The 13524-nt window shown below is 46.6% G+C and overlaps 1 protein-coding gene across 2 annotated transcripts in view; it reads right to left on the reverse strand.

The window, feature by feature from the left end:
• EPS8L2 (EPS8 like 2) overlaps window positions 1-13524 on the reverse strand; it is a 131812-nt gene that overhangs the window by 109682 nt on the left and 8606 nt on the right. Inside the window, exon 1 of one of the 2 annotated variants that reach the window (XM_026657619.2) lies at window positions 4508-5002. The exons of the other annotated variant lie outside the window; for it this stretch is intronic. The gene's annotated coding sequence lies outside the window, so the exon portion shown is untranslated. Of the gene's footprint in view, window positions 1-4507; window positions 5003-13524 lie in introns of those variants that run through there. 2 annotated transcript variants of the gene reach the window in all.

Genomic DNA, 13524 nt, shown 5'->3' on the forward strand with positions numbered 1-13524 from the left:
TGGTGTGGGGGCAGGGCACGGTTCTGGTGGGGTGTCCGGAAAGCACGGGCAGGAGGATTTTGGCAGCACTTTAGCTGGGGCAGGCAGGGGGTTCGCTAGAGAGCCTTGGAGAGGACAGCATGACAAGTCTGAGGTACAGATGCACTCAGCCTGCCTGTGGTCAGTTTCACTGGCTTAACTAGCTAGAGGCTCCGCCACACAAGTATGTAAGTGTTGGAAACAACTGGGACAAAACACCTATTGTTGTAGAATAACCTGGACAAGCCTGAAAGTAGGGCCATTCCCTTCTCTCAGGGATACATCGTCTGCCTAAGTGGGAGACCAACAGGGCCTGATCTCAAGCCCATTGAAGTCAAATGGAGTCTTCCCATGTGGAAGCAACAGGAGCCTGCTGGTGGGAGGAGCAGACTGAGGAAACTGGTGTCCCTAACCAAGAACTGTATTTCCTCTGAAAATAGCAGACTCACACTGGTGAGGAGAGCATCACAGAATGAGCAGCCTCCTTTGCCTTGGAAAATACACCCGTTGCTCTTTCTATGTGACTTTTGCTAGCAGGGTGTTAGCATGGCTGGTGTGGACAGGAACAGTTTCTCTGAGAATCATGTATGGAATAATGACCCCCCTACCCTGTAGTCCAGAGCATGGTTTATAACAAGGCTGTCAGAAAAAATATTCCCATCCCCACAAGCTAAGGAAATGTCTCTAGAGCCCTGCTAGGAACAAGCCTGTTTCAGTAGTGGGGTTGTGAACACTGATGAGCTGTAGCCTGGGTGGAGCCTAAGTGCATTCATTATGCAACCAAAACTAACTGTGTGAGGCTTCCAAATTGTTGTGCTACATGGACACTTTCAGGGCAGATTATTTCCCTTTTTTAGTTGTGATTCCTACTCATTTATCCAGATGACCTGGGGAAGAAAACAGGTCGTCTTATCCTCGGCATCATGCGTTTCACCAAAAGAGGATTACAAATCACTCTGCCGCCGAAGAGGTGCATAATGTGAATGGAAACCTTTTGCTTCCCTTCAAAGGGAAAAGCTTTCCGTTTGCATACAAATCTGCCTAGCAAAAGGGGCCTTTTCTGTGCAGTATCAGGACAATCAGAGTTGCGTGCATTACCGGCTCCCTAAGGTGCTCCAGTTGAAAGTTAAACTCCCTGTTTGTAGTGACCAGCTGTCTTAGGGATTGGTAATAGGATATATTTGCCCTAAGGTTGTCTGTCCAAATCCAGTGCAGGTAGGGTGAATTGTTGTCACCACCTTAAAGATATATGAAAGACACACAAAATGTCTCAGTCCAGTGGACAAGTGTCCGCCCCACCACCACTGACCCTAAAATGCATCTCGACAGAGAGGCCAATGATTGAATGGGTCTGGAGACTCAAACTCCCCTCTAGCCTCTAGCAGTGGCAACTCCCAGAGATACGATAAATAGGCCTCATGGTCATGTGGGTAGGGCACTGGACTGGGAGTCAGGAGCCAAAGTTTGTTCCCAGCTTGGCCTCAGATTGCATAATGTCTAGCTCATTCTTGGCTGGGGTCCAGAGTCCCTGCTGTAATATAGGTGGGATAGTGTTTGGGAGCTTCCACGACCTATTCTGTGGCTAGAGAATTTCAGATTAGCGGCAGCATAATCATATGCATGTTGTTTATGAAAGCTTTTCAATAAGGCTTCTTATTACAGATGAGTAGAATGGGAGAGGAAGAAAGAAAGATCTCAAAGATCAGGTGAGAGGTTTTGAAGGCTCTTAGCTAGTAATGTGGGCAGTTTGCTATCTATCTAATGAACATGGGTCAAACAAGATCTGATGTGGCTACCTTGGCAAAGGAATGATGTTGCAGTGTTAGATATGCTATGCACTGCCATTGTGACATCATTCCAGGAAGAAAAGTTGCAAAGGTTGGGCCATTTGGGTGTCTTTTATTGCAGGGTGGGAAATAATCTCTGGCTGTGATGTTATTCCAGAAAGTCCATGGTCTTTCAAAGGCACAGCCTCTGGGGACCGTCTCTCAGAGGAGATGTTTGGAAGGCTGGCAGGTTTGTGTATATTTGGGTAGAATCAGCAGGTAGTGGGTAGCTTTATTACAAATCACGCTGAAATTATAAGTTTGTGCAAGGTGTGAGTCAGGGCAGAATTTGGCCCTGTGCTGGGAGAAAATGGTTGTCAACAAAACAACTTAGCCTTCCCGGAATCAGCATTCACAGAAGAGAGAGAGAGAGAGAGAGAGAGAGACCAGGATGTGGGGGGGAGAGGGAGCAGAGAGAGGGAGAAAGGAAGGGAGACAGACAGGAGGACATATCTGAGGGATCCAGCCCTGAGAGAATCATCCAGGCAATAATTCTGTGAGATTAAATTTTCACTCCCCTGCCCCCACCCCCGCATCCTAATGTGGGATTTTTTTTCATGCCCCAGAATAGTTAATTGATCACACATGGTGCTCTGAGTTGTTTCCTATGGACATTCCTCAACCCCACCTCCACACACACACACACACACACACACACACACACACACACACACTGACAATACATAGATATATTTCATTTTTTCCTTAATCTGACATAACCTCTGGAATATTTTTGGAAGCGTTTGGGGCCTTTAAAACTGTGGGGCCTCTTAAATTTCCCTCGTCCCTAATAAGAAACCTGGACAGTCACAAGCCCATCTAAAGGGCACTCACCTTTGCAACGCACAAAGGAAAGTGATTTGTCCGATCCAGGGGTCAGATCCTCAGCTGGAGCAAATTGGCATAGCTCAATTCACTACCACAGCTGACTTATACCCATAGCAGATTCTGCATAGTCTGTTCCTTTAGCGTGGGTTCAGCTTTCGAGTGCTATACTACAAAACCTAATGATCGGAGCTTTAATATGTCAGACAAATAATTATGCACCTGCATTAAGCAGCACCTGGCACTAGTAAGCAAACCCTCATCCCAATCAATCACTTTAAGGTTTGTACAGTGCCTAGTGTAATGGAGGAGCAGGTCCATGACTGGGGCTCCTAGGCCCTACCACTATACAAATAATATTAATGATAAAGTCTCCCCATGTGGTTTCCAGTGCAGTTTGGTTCCACTTTATCATAAAGACCAACCTATACTAGACAACCAGTTTTGGACACCAGCTGAGGATCAGGTTCGGGTCTGACCGCAAATCTAGGATGGTAATTAAATAATTTATATTACTCTAAATTTCTCTTGTTTAAATGAGAACAATATGCCGCCCGGCATGACAGTTTCTACTGCATTTATTTGCATTTCCATAGCAAAGTCCGTGGCTTTCAATCTCCTTTTTTATGACAGAGCCTTTTAAAAAGGCCCATACCTCCAAAGAGCTTAGTTATCAGGGTCTCTTTTTCTACTGAACCATTCTTTTCTGTGCCCAAGCAAATCACTTGATCACATAACTAAATGGAACCTTGAACACACAACTGCAAGCTTTACTGAGGAATTCTTGGAGCCCATATTAGCTGTATTTTGTTTGGCATTAAGAAGGCTCACAGATAACTTCTCAGGTGGTGGACAGCAGTAGCTCCATTGACTTCAATGCAGGTAGGACAGTTTACACCAGTCGAGGATTCTGGCCCTCTCACTGCAATTGCTTTCCCTGGCATGGAAACTGGCCTCACTGTGGGGCAAACCCTGCAGTGGCAGTTCAGTGACTGCAATAGGATTTTTGAATGAGTAAGAACTGAAGGATCTGTCCCTGTTTAATCTTCCAGACAGTTCTTGGAACATTTTCAAAGCAGCCCAGCAGAGGCAGAATCACATGGAATGGCCCTAATTATAGGAGATGTAACATCGTATTTTACTGCCTGATTGTTTCACAATATGAGGAATAATTCCCAGAGTTTAAAAATACCATCAGTCAACACTTCAAAGAAATCTAGTCTCGCCAAATGTCCCCCTGAGGGCATTTAACATCCAAATAAGCAAAACGGGGAGAGTATACAGACAATCTCTCTTGCTACAGGTATAGAATGAAAGATTTCAGGGAGCCTGCACAGTCATGGGCGAGCCCTGCCGCTCAGAAATTACTCCCACTAGATTTTTAAGTACAGTGTAAAATTGTGTGCTGTGGGACGACCCAGCAAACCAGCAAGTAGGAAAGGACCCAAATATGAAACAGGGAAAATTCCTTCCAACTTCTCCGGAGAGGAGGAAACACCAATGTTTGTTTGCAAACAAACAGCAACACAAAAATACAATCTTCAGACTTCATTGAAAAGCCTCTTCTCTGCCAAACAGCCGTCCCCTGCCAAGAAAGTGCCACCTACTGGAGGTAGGACACTGGGCAGGAAAGGGCGAGAAAAGGAAAACACTGGAAAAATTGCTGCTTTTTCCTTCTTTAGAGAAATCCCTCTCTTTAATGTCTCCCAGCACTAAATTCTTACCACCTTTCCCTGCCCCAGATGCACACGCTTCCCCAGCTGCATGGCGCCATTCTTTGAAGTAGGCACATGTCACAGAGAATAATGGACTGTGGAGAACTAAGAGGTGAGACTTACCAGTGCTGAGAAGCCTCTGCTGTTTCCTGGTCTCTTTCCTCTCCCAGTTAGCGGTGCCCTGTTAGGGAAGTCCTGCTGCCATTCTCAGCACACCAGGCGCCCCTCTGCTTTTCCCTCAGCAAAGTGCTTTGGCTGATGTGGATGCAGCCCCAGTGTCCCAGAGGCTTTTAGCTGAATAGTTTAACAGAGAAGGAGGGAGGGGGGAACCCACCTAATTTTCCAGGGTGGCTCCTTTTTATATTCACTCTGCCCCTGTCTTCCACTTCAGTCTCCCGAGCTTCACTGAGAGCAGGTGGCGTCTGGGCAGTGGAGGAACAGCACAGGGAGGGGAGGGCTGGGAGGCAGGGAGAGGTGGAGCCACAACCAGACAACAGGTTACTGTGTAACTAGGAGCTTGAGGCCCTGGCTGTCAGGTGGCATCCCTGGAGCTGCCTCCAGTGCTGGGCGCCTCTGCTGACACCTGGCGCAGCAGGTGGGGGAGCAGAGCTCCATGCTGCCTGGGCTAAGGGCAGGGAGGGCTTTGGGGTGGGCGTTATTTCTGTTTTCTGTCATCTGGGAAGATTTGGGCAGCGGGGGCGGGAGAGAACGAGGAGGGGAAATTACTGACCTGGCAGTTCAGTGGGGAGAACAAGGCGTCTTTTGTGAAGCATGAGCCACCTCTCCCAAGCTTTCCATTGGCTCACAGGCTCACTCTGTCTCCCTAGGTGTTTTTTCCTGCTTGGGTAATTAAGGGCCTCCCTGTCTTGGCATCTTCAATGTGGAAATTTGCAGTGAGGCAGAGGATGTGGACAAATAGCCTCCGTCTTGGGCAAATGCACACAGGGCCTGATGCAAAGCCTATTGAAGTCAAGGGGTAGATACGAAGTGCAGGGAGGAAAGGGCTGATTCTACTGTTACGCTAGTTTTGTGCATGGAAATCAATGGGTTTACACGGGCGGCTTGGGCTCCCAATCGCTGTTCCAGCTTCACTGCTGTGTTACTGTTCCATACAAGATGAACGAGCACTAGTAATAGCACCTCCTCCTAAGCATATGGGAGCCAGCAGGGGCCTGACCCCAGTCCTTGCACACCCCTCTCATACCACCTAGAGACACATTCTGCTCTCACTTTGCATTTACACTGGCATAACTAACTTCAGTGGAGTTACTCCAGGTTTACACCCCTGTAAATGAGAGTGGGATCAGGTCCCTATTGAGTTCATTGAGAATTTTGGGTGAACAAGGAATGCTAGATCAGGTCAGGAGAGAGTTTTCAGAGGCATGCGATTCCCTCAACTCCTACTCTATGGACACAGAGGATCGATCCACCATGACTGTTGAAGGGCTGATGGCACCAAGCAGAACACTTGGGAAAACCACTTTAGTAACTGTTCTGCTTATAGGTGACTATTTTCAGGGTTCATTAAATCTGTGGTTGGAAGGAAGGGAAATGAAACACTTGGCTGGACAGATGAGGGATTTTTTTTTTAAGTGTTTACTGGGCAAGATTTTGAGGGCATCAGGGTATATATTACTGCACCATTGGGAAGTTTGTGTATTCTCATGCTTCAGAAGTGGCACCTCCTCAGGCTCTGATCCTGGAAACTCTTCCACACATCCTAATCTTTAGGCCTGGTTTACATCTAAAACTTAGGTCAAACAAGCTACATCTCTCAGGGGCGTGAACATTTTTTCACACCCCTGAGCAACACAGTTAAACTGACCTAAGCCCCCATATAGACTCCGCTAGATTGATTGGACAATTATCTGTCGACCTAGCTACCACCTCTTGAGGGGGTAGATTTACTACAGCAACAGAAAACACCCCTTCTGTCACTGTAGCAAGTCTGTATGTACAGGGCTACAGAAGCACAGCTTGTAGACATGGCCTGAGTTTTATGAGAAGTCCCATTGGTTTCAATATAGTTAAGGCTTAAATAGCCCACTTTACAAAGAATGGGACATATTCCTGTCTCCATCTGTCTGGTGGGGAAACCAAGGCAGAGAGTAGTTGTCAAAGGTTATATAATGAGTCAGTTCTAGAGGTGGAACTAGAACCCAGGTCTCCGTACTGCAGGGAGAACTTTTCTTATGTTCTGGGAGAGGGATTCCTTTGGAAACCAAAAAGTCCCTTCAAATTTTCCAGTGTTCCTCCTCTTCTTCAAAGGCCGGGGAGATCCTTAAAGGATGGTACAAGGCACTCCCCTCCCATCATGGGCAGACAATGCTTACCCTGAAACTGAGTCTGTTACTGGGCTATTCTGATGTATCTTTTGGCAAAATAGGGAGAGAGGACATGTGAATTGTGCTTTGGGGTCCTCGAAGAGAAGGTGCCAATCCCGCATGCTGAGCTCCATTTGGAAAATCTGGGCACTTATTTTGGTGTCTGAATGTGAACCGAACTCTGGGAAATCTGGTTCTATATTTGTAAACTATTATTACTTTAAAAGAAGTGTCTCTGTACCTTCCCTACCAAGTCTCTCATTTCAGCTATGCAATAATACACTATTTTAAGATAGTGCCACCAGCTGAGGGGCTGGTCAGTTCATACTGGCGACTTATCCAAACCATGTATAATGGGGGCTGAGTGTTAACACAAATTCCATGATACCACACACCTTTCTTGCAGTCGGGAAACAGATGAGCAAAGGATTTGTGCCAGTTCACTGGTGTGGTAGTAACAGCCTGAGCTCCTGGGGTCCAATCTTGTCACACAGTGTTTTCCTGCCCTATATGTTATGGGAGGGGACTTGATTTTCAGCTTTCTACCTTGCATATGTGCAGTACTACCTGGAGAGAAAACGCCCCTGCTGAGTTCTCACCAGTGGAATGTCGCACGACAAGATGCACACAGCGAGGCTGGACTGAGAGAGATCCAGTTTACTGAATGACAGTTATCGTTTTAGAAGCCCAGCTTTAGCAGAAGAATATCCTCTTTCACCACCAATACAAATAGTGATACATACCTTGTGTGTGTATATAAGACACACAATGATTCCTTTATTTTTCTAAAAATGCTTCGTAAACCCTGTGTATATTACAACACCATTAAAATGAAGCCACCCCTAGGGTGGAGGGCAAGAGGCAAATAGATATTAACCACCACATATAACAGGGAGGGGACGGCTTAGCCAGCTCACTGGAAAGAGCCTCTACTCTTTTATGAAAAGCATCTTGGGATCTTTAATCTCGCCCAGAAAGTGAGTAGGACCTCCTGGTTTAAGGTTTCACACACAAGGTCCTTTCTCAGTAACCTGTATTATGTACCTTTGACATACTTCAGAGTGATTAAAGGCTGAGTTGACCTTCCCAGGATGCACACCTGTAGTTTCAGGGATTCTAGGGACAACACACCTTAATCTTAATGTACTAAGAGATCCCATTCTGGCTGCATATGTGTGATGTTCTGTACCTCGTGGGAACACCCTACATCCCCATATTCATCCTTATAATATGATTGTGTGGTATCCAATGCAAAGTTTGTCATGTCGGCTGTCTGCAGAAGGCTCATGATGCACTGAGCATTGTTGTTATAGTGATGTTCTAGTAATTGTTGTTACAGTAATGTTATAGGTTGTAATTTCATATATATAGTTAAGAGGCTGAAAATGTGTCCTCATGGCTTAAAGCAAGCCCAGGCAAAAACTGTCCAGAGCAGAGGGGCAGTTCACACCTCATCAGGGCATGTATGGGACAAACCCAGCCCAGCCTCACAGGAACAAAGGACGCTGGCCTAGGCAACAACAAAGGATCTGTTGGACTCTTGAGTGAGTCACCCCACTTCCTTTGGTCAGTTTGGGACTGTGATGAGGTAATGCTCACCTGACTCTGAAGTGGGGAGGAGGCCAAAGCCAAGAGGGAAGAAAGAACATGATAAAAGGGAGAGATGTTTGCCATGCTCCTCCTCTCTCTTCCACCTCCATCTGCAGACATCACCACCAAGCAACTGAAGTGTTGATCAAAGGGGAGAGCCTGGCTGAAGGGCAACCAGTCACCCTGTGGTGAGAAGCATCTATGTTTGTAAGGGCACTGGAAGTGTTAAGATCAGCTTAGAATGCGTTTTGCTTTTGTTTCATTTGACCAAATCTGACTTGTTGTGCTTTGACTTATAATCACTCAAAATCTTTTATAGTTAATAGATTTGTTTGTTTATTCTACATGAAGCACTGCATTTGGTTTAAAGTGTGTCAGAGATTCCCCTTGGGATAACAAGCCTGGTGCATATCAATTTCTTTGTTAAATTGACAAACTTATATAAGCTTGCAGGGTCCAGCGGGCATAACTGGACACTGCAAGACGGAGATTCCTGGGGTTGTGTCCGGGACCGGATATATTGGCTAGTGTCATTTGGTTGCACAATCCACGGAGCAACTTACATGCCAAAGGCTGTGCATGAACAGCCCGGGAGTGGGGGCTCTCACAGCAAAGCAGAATAAGGCTGGCTCCCAGAGTCAAGGATTGGCGTAACCTAGCGGGTCACTGGTCTGGATAACACCAGGGAAACATTACGCTATGCTACACATAAATTATGGAAATAGCCACATGGTTCACTATGAAATGCTATATCCTATGACAGTGGTTCTCAACCAGGGGTCCGGGGCCCCCTGGTGGGGCCACAACTGGGTTTCAGGGGGTCCACCAAACAGGGCTGGCATTAGATTTGCTAGGGTCCAGGGCAGAAAGCTGAAGCCCCACCTCATGGGGCTGAAGCCTGAGGCCCCAAGCCCTGCCACCCTTGGGCTGAAGCTGAAGCCTGAGCAACTTAGCTTTATGGTGCCCCCTGTGGCATGGGGCTCCGGACAGTTGTCCCGCTTGCTACCCCCTAATGCTGGTCCTGGCTTTTATATGCAGAAAAACAGTTGCTGTGGCACAAGTGGGCCGTGGAGTTTTTATAGCATGTTGGGGGGGGCCTTGGAAAGGAAAAGGTTGAGAACCCCTGTCCTATGGGAAAAGGTACATGGCTTTAGGCTATCAGTATAGACTCCTGAGAGTGCCACTACCCTGGTAAATAATGAGTGTTTAGCCTAAAGGAAAGGGATTGAAAACTGGAAGGGCAAGGAGCGACTTAGAGGATTAAGAAGTAGTCTAAGGGCCTGATCCAACCTCAGTTGAAGTCAGTGGCAATCTTTCCACGATTTCGGTGGGCTTTGGATTGTGCCCTAATGCCAGAGCTGGAAATAATCAGCACATTGTGTATCAGCAAAGTCAAGAATGTGACAGCTTTGATTGCCCACCTCCAGTGGTATAAACCAGAAAATGATCACTAAGCACAGAGGAGAGTTTGGGGCTGGGGGGGGGCAGGCAGTTCACACATGCATGAAATGAAATGAACTCCGGTTAAGCATGAAGGGGGAAGAGGGTAATGTAAACCTGTATCAGACAATTGTATAGAAAAGGTAGAGAGGGCGAATTGCAGTGGCCATTCTCTTATTACAAGGGGACATTCAATTAAACGAAAGGCACCAAATTTAAATTGAAGAAAAGAAAGGCTTTTCCACACAATCAACAGTTAACCTGTGGAACTGACCGCCACAAACCATTGAGGCCAAGTTCTTGGTGGGACTCAAAAAGGGATTAGAGACTTATATGGCTAATAAGAACATCCAGAGCTAGAATCGTAAATATTTAAAAAAACCAAGAGTTTGGGCTGGGATAAAAACCCTCCTGCTTTATGGCAGGAGCCATCCTCGAACTATTAGAGCTTAGGAGGGAACAGTCCCACTTGGGGGCAGGTTATCTCATAGCTCCTGAGTGCAGGGTTTCTTGCACCTTCCTCTTAAGCAACTGGGGCTGCCTACAGTCAGAGCATGTCTGCACTGGAAAGTAAAGGTGTGTTTGTAATGTAGGTAGGCATACCGATGCTGGCTTTAATCTAACGAGCTTGGCTACCTGATGGCAGCCTGGGCTTTAGCATAGACTAGCAACCAGGGCCCTGGCAGGCTTCTCAGGTTGCTAGTCCATGCTGAAGCCCGAGCTGTTGCATTTTTGCTACTATTGTTACCCCTGCTAGCTAGTTTAACTGGGTTCTGGACTAGGTTGGCCCTGGTCTGATCTGGTATGGCAATTCCTATGTTCCTACAAATAAAGTGTACTAAATTCCCACAGGGAGATAAACACAAATCTTGCTTTGTTGTTAGAAGTGACTGAGGAGGAGAAGGACCTCGGAGTCCTGGTTGATCGCAGGATGACTATGAGTCGGCAATGCGACGTGGCTGTGAAAAAAGCTAATGCGATCTTGGGATGCATAAGGCGAGGTATTTCTAGTAGGGACAGGGAGGTGCTGCTTCCGTTATACAAGGCGCTGGTGAGACCTCACTTGGAGTACTGTGTGCAGTTCTGGTCTCCTATGTTTAAAAGGGATGAACTGAAACTGGAACGGGTACAGAGAAGGGCAACTAGGATGATCCGAGGAATGGAAAACCTTTCCTATGAAAGGAGACTCGAGGAGCTTGGTTTGTTTAGCCTAACCAAAAGAAGGCTGAGGGGGGATATGATTGCTCTCTTTAAATATATCAAAGGGATAAATACCAGGGAGGGGGAGGAATTATTTCAGCTCAGTGCTAATGTGGACACGAGAACGAATGGATATAAACTGGCCGTGGGGAAATTTAGGCTTGAAATTAGACGAAGGTTTCTAACAGTCAGAGGGGTGAAATTTTGGAACAGCCTTCCGAGGGAAACGGTGGGGGCGAAAGACCTATCTGGCTTCAAGATTAGGCTAGATAAGTTTATGGAGGGAATGGTTTGAGGGGATTACGTGATTCTAATCAATTAGGCAATAACGGCCATCGCTGGTAAAATGAGGGTCTGGCTAGAGAATCTTGCCCGTATGCTCGGGGTTCTGCTGACCGCCATATTTGGGGTCGGGAAGGAATTTTCCTCCAGGGTAGATTGGCAGTGGCCCTGGAGGTTTTTCGCCTTCCTCCGCAGCATAGGGCAGGGGTCGCAAGCTGGAAGATTCTCTGCGACTTGAAGTCTTTAGATCACGATCTGGAGACTTCAACAGCAGAGCTAAGGGAAAGTGGGGGGGTCAGCTTTTGTGGCCTGCATCATGCGGGGGGTCAGACTAGATGACCATATTGGTCCCTTCTGACCTTAAAGTCTATGAGTCTATGAGTCTATGAGTCTATGATAAAGCAGCTGATGAGTTCTTGAGGAATGCAGAGCTTTGTTTGTATTTCATTTTTCAGTTTTATTATTGCTTGCAAACAAAGGCAGCCCATAAAACAATAAGGCCCGAAATATCTTTCCAAAATATCTCTCAGTGCTAAATCCCTGAAGGCGAACTTGCTTCTAGGTATTGGTCGTTTCATGCTGGCAGCAAACACCCCAGGATGGCTTGAGAACAAAGGCCTTTTCCCTGCAGCATAAACAACACCCAACACTCAATCTAAAGCGTCTTAAAATATGCGTTCCTCTTCATTTTTAAGGCAGTTTTCACCACACTTGCTCGGCCTGTTTCAGAAGGGTTGGCCCTTATAATTATACATGCCAGCAGGCTTGTACATTTGTAAATATTATCAGTGGCTTGATTATGCCATGCCCATGCTCCAGACAGCGAGAACAGATCAAAAAGGGTGTTATTGCTTAGAAAGATGTTCTGAGGTGAGGGGCCTGGTCCTCAATAGTAATTTATATGAGTGCAAAGATATACCTATGTCATAGAACTGGAAGGGACCCTGAAAGGTCATTGTGTCTACCCCCCTGCCTTCACTAGCAGGACCAAGTACTGATTTTGCCCCAGATCCCTAAGTGGCCCCCTCAAGGATTGAACTCACAACCCTGGGTTTAGCAGGCCAATGCTCAAACCACTGAGCTATCCCTCCCCTGGTGGGTATAAAATGCCAGCATGTCAGACTGGTAGCATTTTACACCCAGTTTGCATTGGTGTAAATGAGACAGCTCAAGGGCAGTGGAGAATCAAGCCCTAGGAGTATTTAGGAAGGCAGTGGCTACAATGGCATACACTGTAGGTTACAGTTTTCTTCCTTATGCTGATTTCCTTGATGAGGCGGAATTGTGGCATGTGATAGGCCGGCTGAATCAGGAAAGGAGTTTAACTACCACTGTGGTCTGCTTTGTTGTAAAATAGCAAAGTAAATGGGAACGTCCTGACTCTTCAAGGGCCAAACAGAAGCATAGCCGGATTTATGAGTGCTACACAGCTGCGGTGCTGTAGTTATGCCACTGTCGTTCCCGTAGTGTAGACGCCTCCTATGCTGAAAGAAGGTGGTTTTCCATCACTGCAGGATAGTAATCCACCTCCCTGAGTGGCTGTAATTAGGTTGGCAGATGAATTCTCCCATCGACCTACCCATGTCTACACCGGGGGTTAGCTTGGCTTAGCTACAGCACTCAGGGGTGTGAATTTTTCACACCCAAGAACCATAGCTATGTCGACCTAACTTTTAAGTGTAGACCAGGCCTGTTACTGGGCTTTCTGCAACCAAAGTAAAGGTATAAAGCAAAGCTTGTGAGCCCAGTCCAGAGAAGAGATCTAAAGTATAGCTCCCTGCAGCCAGGGGCCAGAGAATCAGAGACCCCCATCTGTGCTCTCCTGGTTCTCCACTCATCTCTAGCCTCTTCCTTAGAGTTCATTCCTCCCTAATTCTCAGTCAGACTCTGGTCTCAACTCCTTACAGCATGTCTGCCAGGTATTGTGCTAGAGGGGGTGTGACCCAAGGACTCCATGCCAACTGGCAGAGGGCACAGGGGTACAGAGGGGAACAGGGATCCCATGGGTTCATCAAAAGGGGTCATGTAAGGTCTGTGCTGAAAGCCTGTGTTACACCGATCATCATAATCATTGTGAATGTACAGAAAATGTGTGAGGAGTTATATGGGTATATACTAGAAATTAAGTTCTCTAGGTCTGTAGTTAAAAGCAGATTACTCAAATGTAGTTTGTCTTGAGACAAACTTTTCTCAGCAGGGCATGGGAGACACTTATCTCCATGATGGACCACTGTGTATTGTATGTCATACAGTAGGAGTCTATTAGCATACTAAAAATGCTAATGAAGAGCTAGTGGAGACTTC

The sequence above is a fragment of the Terrapene carolina genome, unplaced genomic scaffold (genome assembly GCF_002925995.2).
Source record: "Terrapene carolina triunguis isolate 2854851 unplaced genomic scaffold, T_m_triunguis-2.0 Scaffold250, whole genome shotgun sequence".
NCBI classification, from domain to species: Eukaryota; Metazoa; Chordata; order Testudines; family Emydidae; genus Terrapene; species Terrapene triunguis.